Below are 13,423 nucleotides of genomic sequence, written 5' to 3' on the forward strand. Positions count from 1 at the left end.
TATAAGTGCATTAGCTTCTGTATCAATATGAGCAGTCTCAAGAGAATCATCACCCCTATGAGCAGTCTCAAGAGAATCATCACCCCTGCTATCAACAAGTGACACCATACAATCATTGTTGACTGTGTAAGTTGTCTGAGGGAATGCTCTGAAATCTTCAGTAATATGTTGAAAATGATATGCATCTTCATGGAATACTACATCCCTGCTCACAAATATAGACATTTTCTCAATATTATATAACTTGTAACCCTTTTGTGTAGGAGCATATCCCAAAAATACAGATCTTATTGCACGAGGACCAAATTTGTCTCCCCTCACTAGATTAGTGGCAAAACATAGACATCCTAGAACTCTCTTATTAGATATAGAAGCTTTTCTGCCAAACAATATTTCAAATGGTGATCTGTTGTTCAGAACAGTGGAGGGTATCCTGTTGATGATATACACTGCTGCCTCCACACATTCCCCCCAGAATCGAATATGCAAGTGACCCTGAAACTTTATAGCCCTTACTGTCTCTAAGATATGTGTGTGTATTCTTTCCACCACTCCATTTTATTGTGGAGTGTATGGACAAGAACTTTGATGTATAATGTCGTGCACTGAGAAAAATTCATTGCAATTCTGATTAAAAAACTCTGTGCCATTATCAGATCTAAAACATTTTATCATCTTGCCAAACTGTGTTCTTACCATAGTAATGAAGTGCTTGAGTACTGTAACTACACCAGATTTAAGATGAAATAAGAAAACCCAAGTCCATCTAGAACAATCGTCTATAATTGTGAGAAAATATCTCTTTCCATTATGAGTTAAAGCTTTGTAAGGCCCCTATACATCCATATGCAGTAAATCAAAATAATTTGCTGCTCTAGTAGTACTTATAGGAAATGAAATTCTAGCTTGTCTTGCCAATGGACAAATATCGCAATGGCTTATTCCAGTACTATAGCTACAATTGAAACTAGACAACTTCTTAATGACTGAAACATGTCCCAGCCTCCTATGCCACAATTCAACCTCATCTCTTACTACTATAAATGACTTAGCTGGATCCTTTAATCTTCTTTGTGTATGAAGCACATAAAGTTCCCCTTCCTTCTTACCAATCTCCTCTACCTTCCTAGTGAAGAGATCCTGTAAAATGCAGAAATCAGGATAAAAGGCAGCACAACACTTAAAAGCCTTTGTCAATTGAGACACAGACAATAGGTTAAACTTGAATGTTGGCACACATAAAACACCTGTAATAGTTTCTCCTCAACTCAGTTGGCAAGTTCCAACATGAGACACTTTAGCTGAATCACCTGTAGGAATCTATACACTGCCTGCATTTCCTATTGTCACTTTATCATGCAAAGCATTTTGATTTTCAACCATGTGATTAGTAGCTCCAGTATCTACAATCCACTTTTCATCAGACTGTTGAACATATGAAACATTACCTGCCATATGTGCACGAGCAGGAGATTCTGAGACATGTGATTTGTTCAGCATAGTAAAGATCTGTTGATATTGCTCAGGTGTAAAGATAGGTGCAGGAGCATACTGTTGTTTCCCTAACCGCTACTGTCCTTGTCCAAGGCCTTGTTGACCATAATTCTATGGCTTAGTTGGTATTCCATCTGATGAAGTATAAGAATTTTGGCCTGGAAGACTACTGGTCATGTTTGCTTTCTTCTTTAGCTTAAAATCTGCAGGGTAGCCATTCAACTTATAACAGTTTGTCTTCAAATGCCCTTTCATGTTGCAATATTCACACCTCAATAATTTGCAGCAGCCCTTTCATATTACAATAGTCACACTCCAAATGGTAGTTTTTCTTCATCTTTTGTCCCACCTTTGATGAGTACAAGGTTGTGGGATCTGAGGAATCAAATACATATGAACTATTACCAGCTACAATGTTTTGACTTTCATCTTGCAGAATCATTGCATATGCTTGATTAATAGTGGAAATTTTAGATTTCATGAGAATTTGACTACGGGCTTGGCTGTAATTATCATTAAGCCCCATCAGAAATTGCCATAGTCGCTGATATTGTTGATGATCTACAAACTTTTTAGACTTATCACAGCAAATAGGAGGTGGCATTATTGAATCATATTCATTCCAGAGGTCCTTCAGTTTAGAGTAATATACAGACACAGTAGACATTCCTTGAGTCAATGTGAAAATTTCTCTGTGAAGATAATACATGCGTGAAGCATTCACCTTGTCAAAATATTTACGCAGATCAGCCCAGATTGCACATGCATTTGAATGAAATAGAACACCGCTTAACAAATCACGACTAACATTATGCATAATCCATGATTTAACTATAGCATTACATCGGTCCCATAGGTTAGCATACTTATCTCCATAGGTGTCGCGTGTAATGGTTCCATCAACAAATCCCTGCTTATTGCGAGTCAACAGCGAAACTTCCATAGCTTGGCTCCACATAGTGTAATTTTCCATTCCAATCAACTGGAAACCTAATGAAAACGCTCCAGGTGTATCGGATGGATGTAAATATAGAGGATGATTGTGATCAATCACAATCGAGCTTTGATCAGTAACTTCATCAATCGCCATTGGAGAAAAATTAGGGTTTTGAACAAAAAACAAAAAATAGAGGATCGATGAATCCCCCGTTCTTCAACAAATTCACAGCGAAGAACCCTAGATTTGATCGATTATCTGCTCTGATACCATGTCAATTTGATGAATTCATTCAATTGATAATTTGATCTGAGAGAATAAGAAGATGAAGACGAGAGGAAGAAGAGCTGGAAATGGAAAGCTCATAATTCCATTCAATTGAAAAAATAATGTACAACTACCGACTAAGTGTATTTATACTAACTAACCTCTAATTCAACTATAGTTACTATTATGTACTCTAGTTAGCTAACTATGGTTTAAATAACAACTAACTCCCACTAACTACTTGTCCTGTATCAATACATTCCTCAACAATCTGATTCAGATCATGACTTTAACCTATGTTTTCCTCAAGAGATAAGGAAAGAAGACGAAGAAATTTAAGTTAAAACACTTACGTGCATAGAAACAAATTATATGCACAATTTAGTGCTACTTTCAGACATAATGATCAAGTGAAAAAAATACAAAATAAACATTGTGGTGATTGTCAAAACTGTCTCTGATGAACTGAAGTTTAAATGAAAACACATACGTGCTTAAATAACTGGCAAGTCCTGCAGCCTCACAATTAGTAAAACTCAGTAATAGATTAGTACATTACCAAACATTATAGAGAATATGTCTATAAAATGATTATACAAATTAATATGTATGAATTAAAAATCGATTAGTAATATGTGGATCATACTATAGTTAAACTCAAATGAAAAATCTGATAGTGCTACTAAAAAGGAAGCAATTGCATGGTACTATAGGAAGCGGATAAGACATTACAATTGCATCTTTCTGTTTACTCCAACTTGTCATGAATCATAGCATTGACATGTGTTCACACTTTAATTTGATGCATATTTCCAATTTATACGCAAGCACACAATGTAGCATAAGCTACTTCTAGGTGGACTAGAGTTGCTAATTGATGACATGGTCCAGATTATGGGTATCTTGCAATTAACTATATGTGTACGAAGGCTTTGATTTTTTTGACTTTCTTAGTAAGAAAAAAAAAACGAATCATCAAACATGTTGTTAGAAAGTAGATTTTGTTAAAGTGATACCACGGTCAAAAAATGCGAAAATAATGTAAAAAATTTAACTTTCATATACAATAGCAAAAAATTCTTATACTATAATCAGGGGCGGATCTATGTACAAGCTTGAGGGTGCCACGCCACCCGGGCGACTTGGTTGAAACTCTATGCATATATGCATGTAGCTGTATATATGTAGAAGACATTGACTAAATATTAATGTTTACACCCAACTGAAAAGCTGGCGTAAGGTGCCAGTGGTAGAGGGCCTTTTCTCCCCAGGCGCGTGAGTTTGATTCCCGGTTGATACGCTTTTATAGTATGCCGTTTATCCTTCTCCAAATCATCATCTTTCGGCCCAATCACGACTAAAATAAATATTATAGGATTGCCACCAATAAAGTTTAATATTTTACTTTTGATAAAAATTAATTAACTAATAAAGCAGAAATACTACATTAGGTTTGTTGTTGTTGTTGTAAAATAAAAGTAATTTGAAACAACCCCTCTATCTCCACAAGATAAGAGTAAGACTTGTGTTCACACAACTCTCCTCGCTAAAATAAATATTATGGGATTGCTACCAATAAAATTTAATATTTTACTTTTGATAAAATAAATAAATTAATAAAGCAGGAATACTACACTAATTTTGTTGTTCTTGTTATTGTTGTAAAGCATGAGTAATTTAAAACAACCCCTCTTTCTCCACAAGATAGAGGTAAGGTTTGTGTTCACCCAACTCTCCTCAAACCCTCACTATGTAGAATTATACTAGTATGTTGTTGTAGTAAAGCATGAGTAATTGATGCAAATGACGATAGCCATTTGTGGGTTTGCTTCAGTTTCTACAATTCTACTACTGAATATGGTTTGAGGGCATGAGTGATAGATTAAAAAAAGGTGATAAAGAAATTCATAATATTTCAGATTTCTCCTCCCCAGCGAATTAGGATTTAGAGTTTCTCCCGTAATCTTGCTATGAAATTATAGAACTTCATGATGGAGAATACCATGCATGGTGTAACGGTCCGGCCGATCATTTTGAATATTATAATCGCGTTTCCCCATTTACTGTTCAATTTATGCCTTACAATTAATTTATGACTTATCGGGTTAGTTGGTTCGGGTCCGGAAGGAATTTGGAGTGAAATGAGACACTTAGTCTCATAATTAAAACTTTTAAGATAGAAAAGTTGCCCGGATATGGACCTATGTGTAAACGACCTCGGATTCGAATTCTGATAATTACAATAGCTCCGTATGGTAATTTTGGATTTAGGAGCGTGTCTGGAAGAATTTCAAACGCACGCGATCGCGTCCCAAATCCTGCGATCGCACAGAACAACTCGCCTATGCCCCCAAATAAGCCTACACGATCGCAGACCTACCCACACGATCGTGTATAAGGAACCCAGAAAGTTCATACCAGCCATTTTGCAAAGTCCAAAAACTATCCGTTAATCACGCGAAACTCACCCGAGGCCCTCGAGACCTCAACCAAAAATACTTACAAGTCATATATCAACATACAAACTTAGTCGAACCATCGAATCACTCAAAACAACATCCAAACACCAAATTACCCTTGGATTCAAGCCTAAGAACTTCTAAATTTTCAAATTCGGTAACCGATGCCGAAACTGACCAAACTACGTCTGAATGACCTCAAATTTTGTACACACGTCACAAATGACACTACGAACCTACTCCAACTTCTGAAATTCCATTCCGATCCCGATATCAAATTTTGCACTGCCGACCGAAATCGCCAAATTTCCAATTTCGCCAATTCAAGCCTAATTCTACCACGGACCTCCAAATCACATTCCGGACGCACTCCTAAGTCCAAAACCACTTAACGGAGCTAACAGAACCATCAGAATTCAAATCCGAGATCGTTTACACATATGTCAACATCCGGTTGACTTTTTCAACTTAAAGTTCTAAATAAGAGATTAAGTGTCTCATTCCACTCCGAAACCACTCCAGACTCGAACCAACTAACTCGGTATAATACAATACATCTAATTAACACATAAAGAAGCAGAAATGGGGGGAACGGGACTATAATCTCGAAACGACCGGTCGGGTCGTTACAATGTCTATTCTTTGCTGGAATTACTGAAAGTGAACTATAATTGTGTAGCTCGTCATTATCTTCAGTTCCTTAGTTACTATTTTTACTTGCTGAGTTGGTTGTACTCATACTACACCCTGCGTTTCGTGTGCAGATCCAGGTATTCCTGAACATAGCGGGTGTTGATCATTTCGCGTAGTTGATTTTTAGGAGTTTTTGAGGTTGCTGCTTTGTTCCGCAAACCTTGTCTCTCCTTTTTCTATCTCCTTGTTTACTGTATTTGGTTTCAGACTATTATAGACAATATTTTTCAGACTTGTATTCATATTAGATGCTTATGTACTCAGTGACACCAGGTTTTGGGGAGTGTTCATGTTAATATTTATGAAATTTTGTATTGTATTAAATTATTGTATTTTCAAACTGAACTTTTCACCCTCACCCTTTCATTCTTCACCCACTACATAGTAGTAAGTGCTAACATACTCACCATCGTTCTAATAAATATTTACTTGCACCTAGTTCTTACATCAAACCAATCAGTTTAACCTTTACAATTCCAAGTTAAAGTGAAATTTATATAACATAACCATGGTTATAAGAAAGACACATGTTGTGCATTTCTTAATTTGGTGTAAACATCAATTTTTACCATTCTGGGTTCCCCCTCTTCTTTCCCCAAAGAAAGTTTAAAATGAAAGAGTTACTATTTTGACGAGCTGCTCTTCACTGTTTTGTACGGGAGGTTTAGGCAGCAAACTTGAACCCCTATTGGTTATTAAGGCCCTTTTATATAGATTTTCTGTAAGCTAAAGATTGTTTGAAAGCTATTTCTCATAATATAAGCTTTACCTTACAAAACGTCAACATTGTACTTGATAGATAGTTTCTGTATCTACAAAGGGATCTAACAAAAGGAAAAGACACCGTAAATTAAAGTGTACATGACATGATTGATTTAAGGTTGAATATATGGTTTTGTAGGGATGATCAGATCATACTTAATTAATGGGCTGTTTTACTATATGGGATACCTGATGCTGGAAAAAGCTCATCTCATGCCTTTGTGGAGAACTGATGGCATCATTATTATTGCGTTGCTTCATATTGGTCCTGTCGAGTTTCTCTATTATTGGCTTCACAGAGCTCTGCATCACCATTTTCTCTATTCTCGTTATCATTCCCATCATCACTCCTCCATTGTTACTGAGCCCATCACTTGTAAGTCGTCTTTTCAAACAAGAGTTAGAATGATCAATCCGGAGAAAATGTATTACAGTTTTAGACAACAAAAGAAAAAAAAGATGTCAGGTAAAATAAAATATATGAGAATGAAGTACTTTGTAGGTTGGTTTAGCTTGTTTGAAGATATTTTCCTTCTGACTTATCTCTTCATATTTAATCATACAACTTTGATATTACTGTATCATGTCATACAAATAGCTGTGAGTTAGTCAAATTTCACAATGCTTCAGCTTTTGTCATCATTAAAATATTTCAGAGATTACATAACTAACGGATGAAATGTACAACTTTACAGCCATTGTTTAGATATATGTAATCCCACAACTGAAAAAGGAATATAGTTAAAAGAAAAGGACAATCAATTACCAATTTGCGCGGAAGTAAATATTTGTATTTTTGCAGCTGTGATTCATCCATTTGCTGAGATGCTAGCATATTACACGCTCTTTGCCATACCAGCGCTCACAACTGTATTCACTGGGACTGCCTCTATAGCTGCATTTGGTGCTTATGTCACCTATATTGATTTCATGAACAACATGGGTCATTGCAACTTCGAGCTCATTCCTAAGTGGATGTTATCTATGTTTCCCCCTCTCAAATACTTGATGTATACGCCCTCGTGAGTCTTCTTCCACATACTTAATAAGATTAAGTTCTATGATACAACGATTTTTACGCCATCATGTCATTTATACGATAATTACAAGTAAATTTTTATGATAAATTAAACACTAACTAGTAACCTGATAAAAATGGTAACTAACCTACTATTATGGGCTGTAAAAGATCTTTATCCTATTAGTATATATAATTTTTATCATATCTAAATTTTTATGTTTGTTTCAAAAGAATTATTAGTACATTTCTATAGGATGTCTACATTGTTTACTAGACCTTTATGTAAGCCTGCAGCTAAGAAATTTTCTGGTGGAACTTCTGAAACATCTCAAACTTTATTTAGATATAGAATCACTGAATCCCAAGGTGTAACTAATCATGCATATCTAAACGGTAGTACAGTGGCCTGATTAAAGTTACAAGAGAGATGCAGCTCTTGTACCTACAAGAGAGGGCACAGCGAGCAGGAAAGTTCTATTAAATTTGGCTTCTGCTTCCAACTTTAGTTACTCGGGGAAATAAATAGAAACAGTAGAAATTAAATTCCTCTCTTAAAAGTACTTTTCCTATAGATTGAGCAGGTTAGCAATCACTGAAGTTTTGTATTTGTCAAGATTATGTTTATTCTTTTGCCACTAATATCAATGTTTTGATGGCACAGGTACCACTCACTACATCACACCTAATTCAGAACAAACTATTCGCTTTTTATGCCAATGTATGACTATATCTATGATACAATGGACAAGTCGTCAGATACATTGTATGAAAAGTCACTAAAGAGGGAAGCTGAAGTAGCCTAGCTGTTGCTTTGGTCATAAATTCCATTCCTAAGGGAACTTCCCAAGCTGTCGTTCGAGGCCGTTTGTCCAAAGTTGCTTATTTCATTGCCCTAGCCTTGTGCCAAGAAAGAATTCGGGTATCTCTCACTATTAATCTCCTCCATCATTTTGGTTTCCCTTTTTCTCATTCATCATATTTTTATATATAGGTTGTCATGTTAGATGAAGAAGAGTACAATAGACTTAAAACAAGGCTTACCCCTGAGGCTGCAACTAATTTGATCCTGTCAAAACCTTATTTATCAAAGGTATAAACCAAATTACATTGAAAATACTGACCTAAATCTTGATAATTTATAACAATTCCTTTCGCCTCCCCCCTCCCTCCTCTCCTAACCCAAAGTTTTGTCATTTTGTCGAGCTTTGAACAATTATGGAGTTTAGCAAGTCTAAATATAGAAAAGAATCCTCCCCCCACGTCTCCTGTCTTCTGTCTATATACTTCAAAAGAGATTCTTTACTGCAGACATGGCTAGTAGGCGATGAGTTGAGTGAAGATGAACAATTGAAAGCACCAAAAGGAACATTATTTATTCCCTTTTCACAGTTTCCACCAAGAAAAGCTCGCAAAGATTGATTCTACTTCAACACAGCAGCCATGATTACTCCAAAACATCTTGAAAATGTAGACTCTTGAGAGGTTAGAAAAGATCATTTAATCTTCTTAATTCTCTATATTAATTTGATCGTGTTTTGATAATTAAAGAAATTCATGAGTGATTTTGTTTTAATTCTAGAATTGGCTGCCAAGAAGAGTGATGAGTGCCTGGAGAATAGCTGGAATTTTGCATGCATTGGAAGGTTGGAACGAACATGAATGTGGTGACATGATGCTTGATATTGAGAAAGTGTGGAAAGCTAGTCTTGATCATGGATTTCACCCATTAACCATGACTTCGGCTGCTTATTCAAAGGGTTAAAATTATAAATAGACTGCTCCTGCTATTATTGTATCTTGGATCTGTGGTGACTTACAAGCTTGTCAAATATTTCCTCCAACACTTTTGCAACAGAACTATTTTGTTGCACAAGGTGTTGCCTTCTAGAAGTTGTTCCAAGAAAATTTTATTTTATCAATGTACTGAAAACGATCTAGGGTTATGGGCTATCTAACATTCCTATTGTATTCTTCAATTGAATTGACTAACTAATTCATCTAGTTCATTGGTTGACAAGGTTAATATTGCGCATAAGAATCTGTCGAGTTCTTACTCGCCTACTCAAGCTAACGTAATGCCTATATGTCTATGGAATTAGACTAACAAGAACGCATTTATAATTCCTGTACATCAACCAAGCAAGGCAATTAGGTATATGTCTATCCTAACTGCGAATTCGTTCCCCAATGCCCAGGTTCAAGAACTTTCTCTACTCAATCCTGTGTGCAATCTAGAATTCCCACTTTCGAGTTCAACTTTAGATTCGTAGATAGTATTCAATTGGTGATCAAACAATTAAATAATTAAGCGCAAGATTGAATAAATAAATCAATATGATAAATCAAGAAAGCAAAATCAATATCCGAATAACAATAGTCATGAAAGAACCACAACCCTAGAACGTGAAGTTTTGCTCCACATAGACATGGTAGCCAAACAGCAAATCATACAAAGAAACATAAAAATTACTAAGTTTAGTGGAAGAAAGATGGAATTTGATGAATTCCGGCCTCCACGACGGCTCTCTGTTTGTGTTTTCCTCTAAAAAACGTCTCCTCCCCTCTAAAATAGGTTTAGAACCCCTTTTATATGAGTTGGGGCCGTGTAGGACCGAAATAACCTTGTCCCGAGCGAACTAGGAAAGATCCCGCCTCCTGCGTCCAGGGCAGCGCCTCGCGCTGGCCCTGGCACAAAAATCAGTAACGTTTTGCAATCCTTTTTTTGCTGCAAATTGCTTTGCATTCCATAGCTTACCCTTTTGTCTTCCATTTGGGGGACAAAACCCAAAGGGTGTCCCCCCCTTTTTTTATTCTTTTAATTTTATTTCTTTTTCTTCTGCGTTTTATTTAATTTTGCTCCAAATCTCTTCATCTTCATATCGCTTTATTCCTACACAGTTAAAATATAATATTAAGTATAAAGTAATATAATTAATACTCGAAAGACGATTAAAAGTACTAGAATATGAGGCAACAATAGTTAAATATATGCATTTTTAGCCAAACATCACAACCTCACACTTAAACTCTTGCTCCTCGAGTAAGCATTAAAATCATTCTCAATAAATCAAGCCTAGAAATACCACCACTTCGGTTGATACTAACAACTAGGTCCTATGGAAACTCAAACCATCAAATATACACTTCCTAATCATCGTGCAAGATATACAAGTCACAAACAAACAACAAACTTCTAACCTCCTAACCTAGAGAGGGACTCTAACTCACCAAATTTAAGCTCGCTCACCTACTCTGTCAAATAAAGCTAATAACATCACATATTTATCATGAAACCAGCCTCACAAGAATAAATAGTCCATACACTCAAATCAAATAATGAATATAATTTAAGGACTTAGCATCAAAGAACAACTCTTGCACTCAGAAACGAATTCATATGTATACACAAAGAACCATAGGCGTGCCCATTATGTATATCTATACTAATTAAGTATGCTCAAATAGAATCAAATATGACTTTAACGGGTTGTAATGTTGGCTAGGGAACGGGTAGGAGAACTATATAATAGTGACTTATACTTCCCTAAGCACTTTGCACTTTAGACTTCATCACCCATTATTTTCAGCTCTTAATTTTATTTTTTAGCCCTCTCTTCATCAATTGTTTCACAAGTATATCCCTCATATCATGAACATTTTATTTTTTTTTCATAGCAATTTTTTTAATTTTTTTTTCATGTCACATTCTTTTCAAGAGGGCTTTTTTATCACTTTGTAGCTATCATTGGTTACCTTTTTCACTTAATCATCCCTTTCTTCAAATTTATCAATTAATATCACAATCTAAGCAACAGTGCTCAAGGAAGCAGGGTGCAAAAACTAGAAATTCAATAAATGGATCAAGGCAAAAATACGGCTTCCAAACAAAATGTTATAGGCTCAAAGGGCTAACTAGTGGTACAATATCTGAAAAGCTTAAAATTTACAAGACATATCAAAGAAAGCCTATTATCATATACTAAACAGAGCAACACTTTTATTTCGCTTCAATAACATGCAGGGTAAGCTCTAGACTAAGATGCAAAATATGGAATATATGTAAGAAATCCTCACCACACATGGTACAAGTATCAATCAAGATGGATCAATTTTACTCTAAGACAGACATGATCATAGCGAACAACAAAATAAGAATAAGCTATATATAGAGTCGCAACCCTGAGCTTAGGTGTCAGAAAATCTGCTATTTTATTCATTACTCAAGCACTTAGAGAAAAGTACTACTCAAACTCAGGCCTAAATATGCTAGTATCAAACAAGTCACAAAGGTTTTTCTTCTCCCTCTTTTACTACTCCTAAAAACAATCTAATCCTTAAAATAAAAAAAATTACCTGGTTCAAGTTACATCCCCTGGAGAAAACCGATGCAAAAAAAAAAAAAATCAAAGGGGGATTATTATCTAACTAAGACTAACTAGAACACAAAAGAAAATATTTTTAGATTTGTTTTTCATTGAACCTTAATCCCTCAAGAAAGCTGTCCACAAAATCTATCGTCGGGAAAAATCCAAAATTTTTGCTTTTTTTTCAATTTTCTTTTTTTTTTTTTCAAATATTTTTTTTCTTTACACAAAAACTACTATACTAAGAAAGAATACTACAACTAACCTAGGATAGCACGAAAAATCATCCAAACAATCTCCTCACTCCACACTTAAAATTGTGCAATGTGCTCAATGCATACTGTAAACAACAAGAGGGTAAAAGAGACTCCTTGGTAGGCCAAAGGCCGAAGCATTAGCAGCTCATGGGATACTCAGATTTCTCCCAAGTATGAGCCTTTGTGCCGGCACCCCACACTTAGTTCCAGCCACATGACTCACTTTTGCACACTTCCTATGGCTTTGCTCCCTATGCTCAAAATCCTACAAAATAAAATAACACTACACAAATAATACAATAAGAAAAAAAAATCAAAACTAAAAGAAAGCAGTAAAGTTGGGTTGCCTCTCAACAAATGCCTAATTTAACATCGCGGCACAACGTGAATCACTTTTTGTCTCCACCTCGAACTTATGAATTGAGACCCTAATTTGGCTTCAAGCTTTCTGTTATGCTCCCGGGGCGGTGAGACAAATTTAATTGGGCCAAGCAACCAATATCGCATTCTACACTTCTTGGCCTTCGGATGAGATATGTAATTCTGTCTCTCTGGCACGACGAATTCAAGAATGTAAGCACCCCGTTCCTCGTCCATTGGCTCCTCCAAAGGCTCAGATGACTCGATTTCCATGTCATCATCCAAACACAATGTTGAAAAATGAATAGAATGAGGACCAATACGCCCTAAATCTAGAATTGTATTACTCTTTACATCCTCATATTTACATGCACAAGAGTCTTCAAATATAACATTATTTTTTTCCTCACATGGCTCTAGTGTACTTTTCTCAACATGGGTATCATCAACAAAAATATGCTCGAATGATTGGCTCTCCACTTTTAGCTCCTCAATTTGGCGTATAAGCTCCTTTTCAGCTTCACACAACTCATTACTATTTTGTTGTCCGTTAGATGTATCAACCTTTGCATTCAATTGAGCCTCTAAGTCGTGAATAGTAGTGCCAAATTTATCGATCTCTTGTCCCAGTTCAACTTTTACTTCTATAATGTATCTCATCTCATTTGTAATTTCCTCACATTGAGTCTCATATATTTCTAATCTTTCAGCTTGTTCCACCAGCCAAGTTTGGCTCAAAATCTCCTCTTTTTCAAAATTGTTCTCTTGCTGGTACATGCTCTTTTCATTTAATTCTTCCATATTGGCCT

General features: G+C 35.7%; 2 pseudogenes; both read left to right on the plus strand.

Annotated features, from left to right (window-relative positions):
- LOC104103817 (very-long-chain aldehyde decarbonylase CER1-like) overlaps positions 1 to 9,656 on the plus strand; it is a 59,220-nt pseudogene extending 49,564 nt beyond the window's left edge.
- Positions 6,278 to 9,088, plus strand: LOC104103470 (very-long-chain aldehyde decarbonylase CER1-like; annotated as a pseudogene).
- Positions 9,657 to 13,423: the final 3,767 nt, after the last annotated feature.

This window comes from Nicotiana tomentosiformis, chromosome 1 (assembly GCF_000390325.3).
Source record: "Nicotiana tomentosiformis chromosome 1, ASM39032v3, whole genome shotgun sequence".
In the NCBI taxonomy this organism is placed as follows: Eukaryota; Viridiplantae; Streptophyta; class Magnoliopsida; order Solanales; family Solanaceae; genus Nicotiana; species Nicotiana tomentosiformis.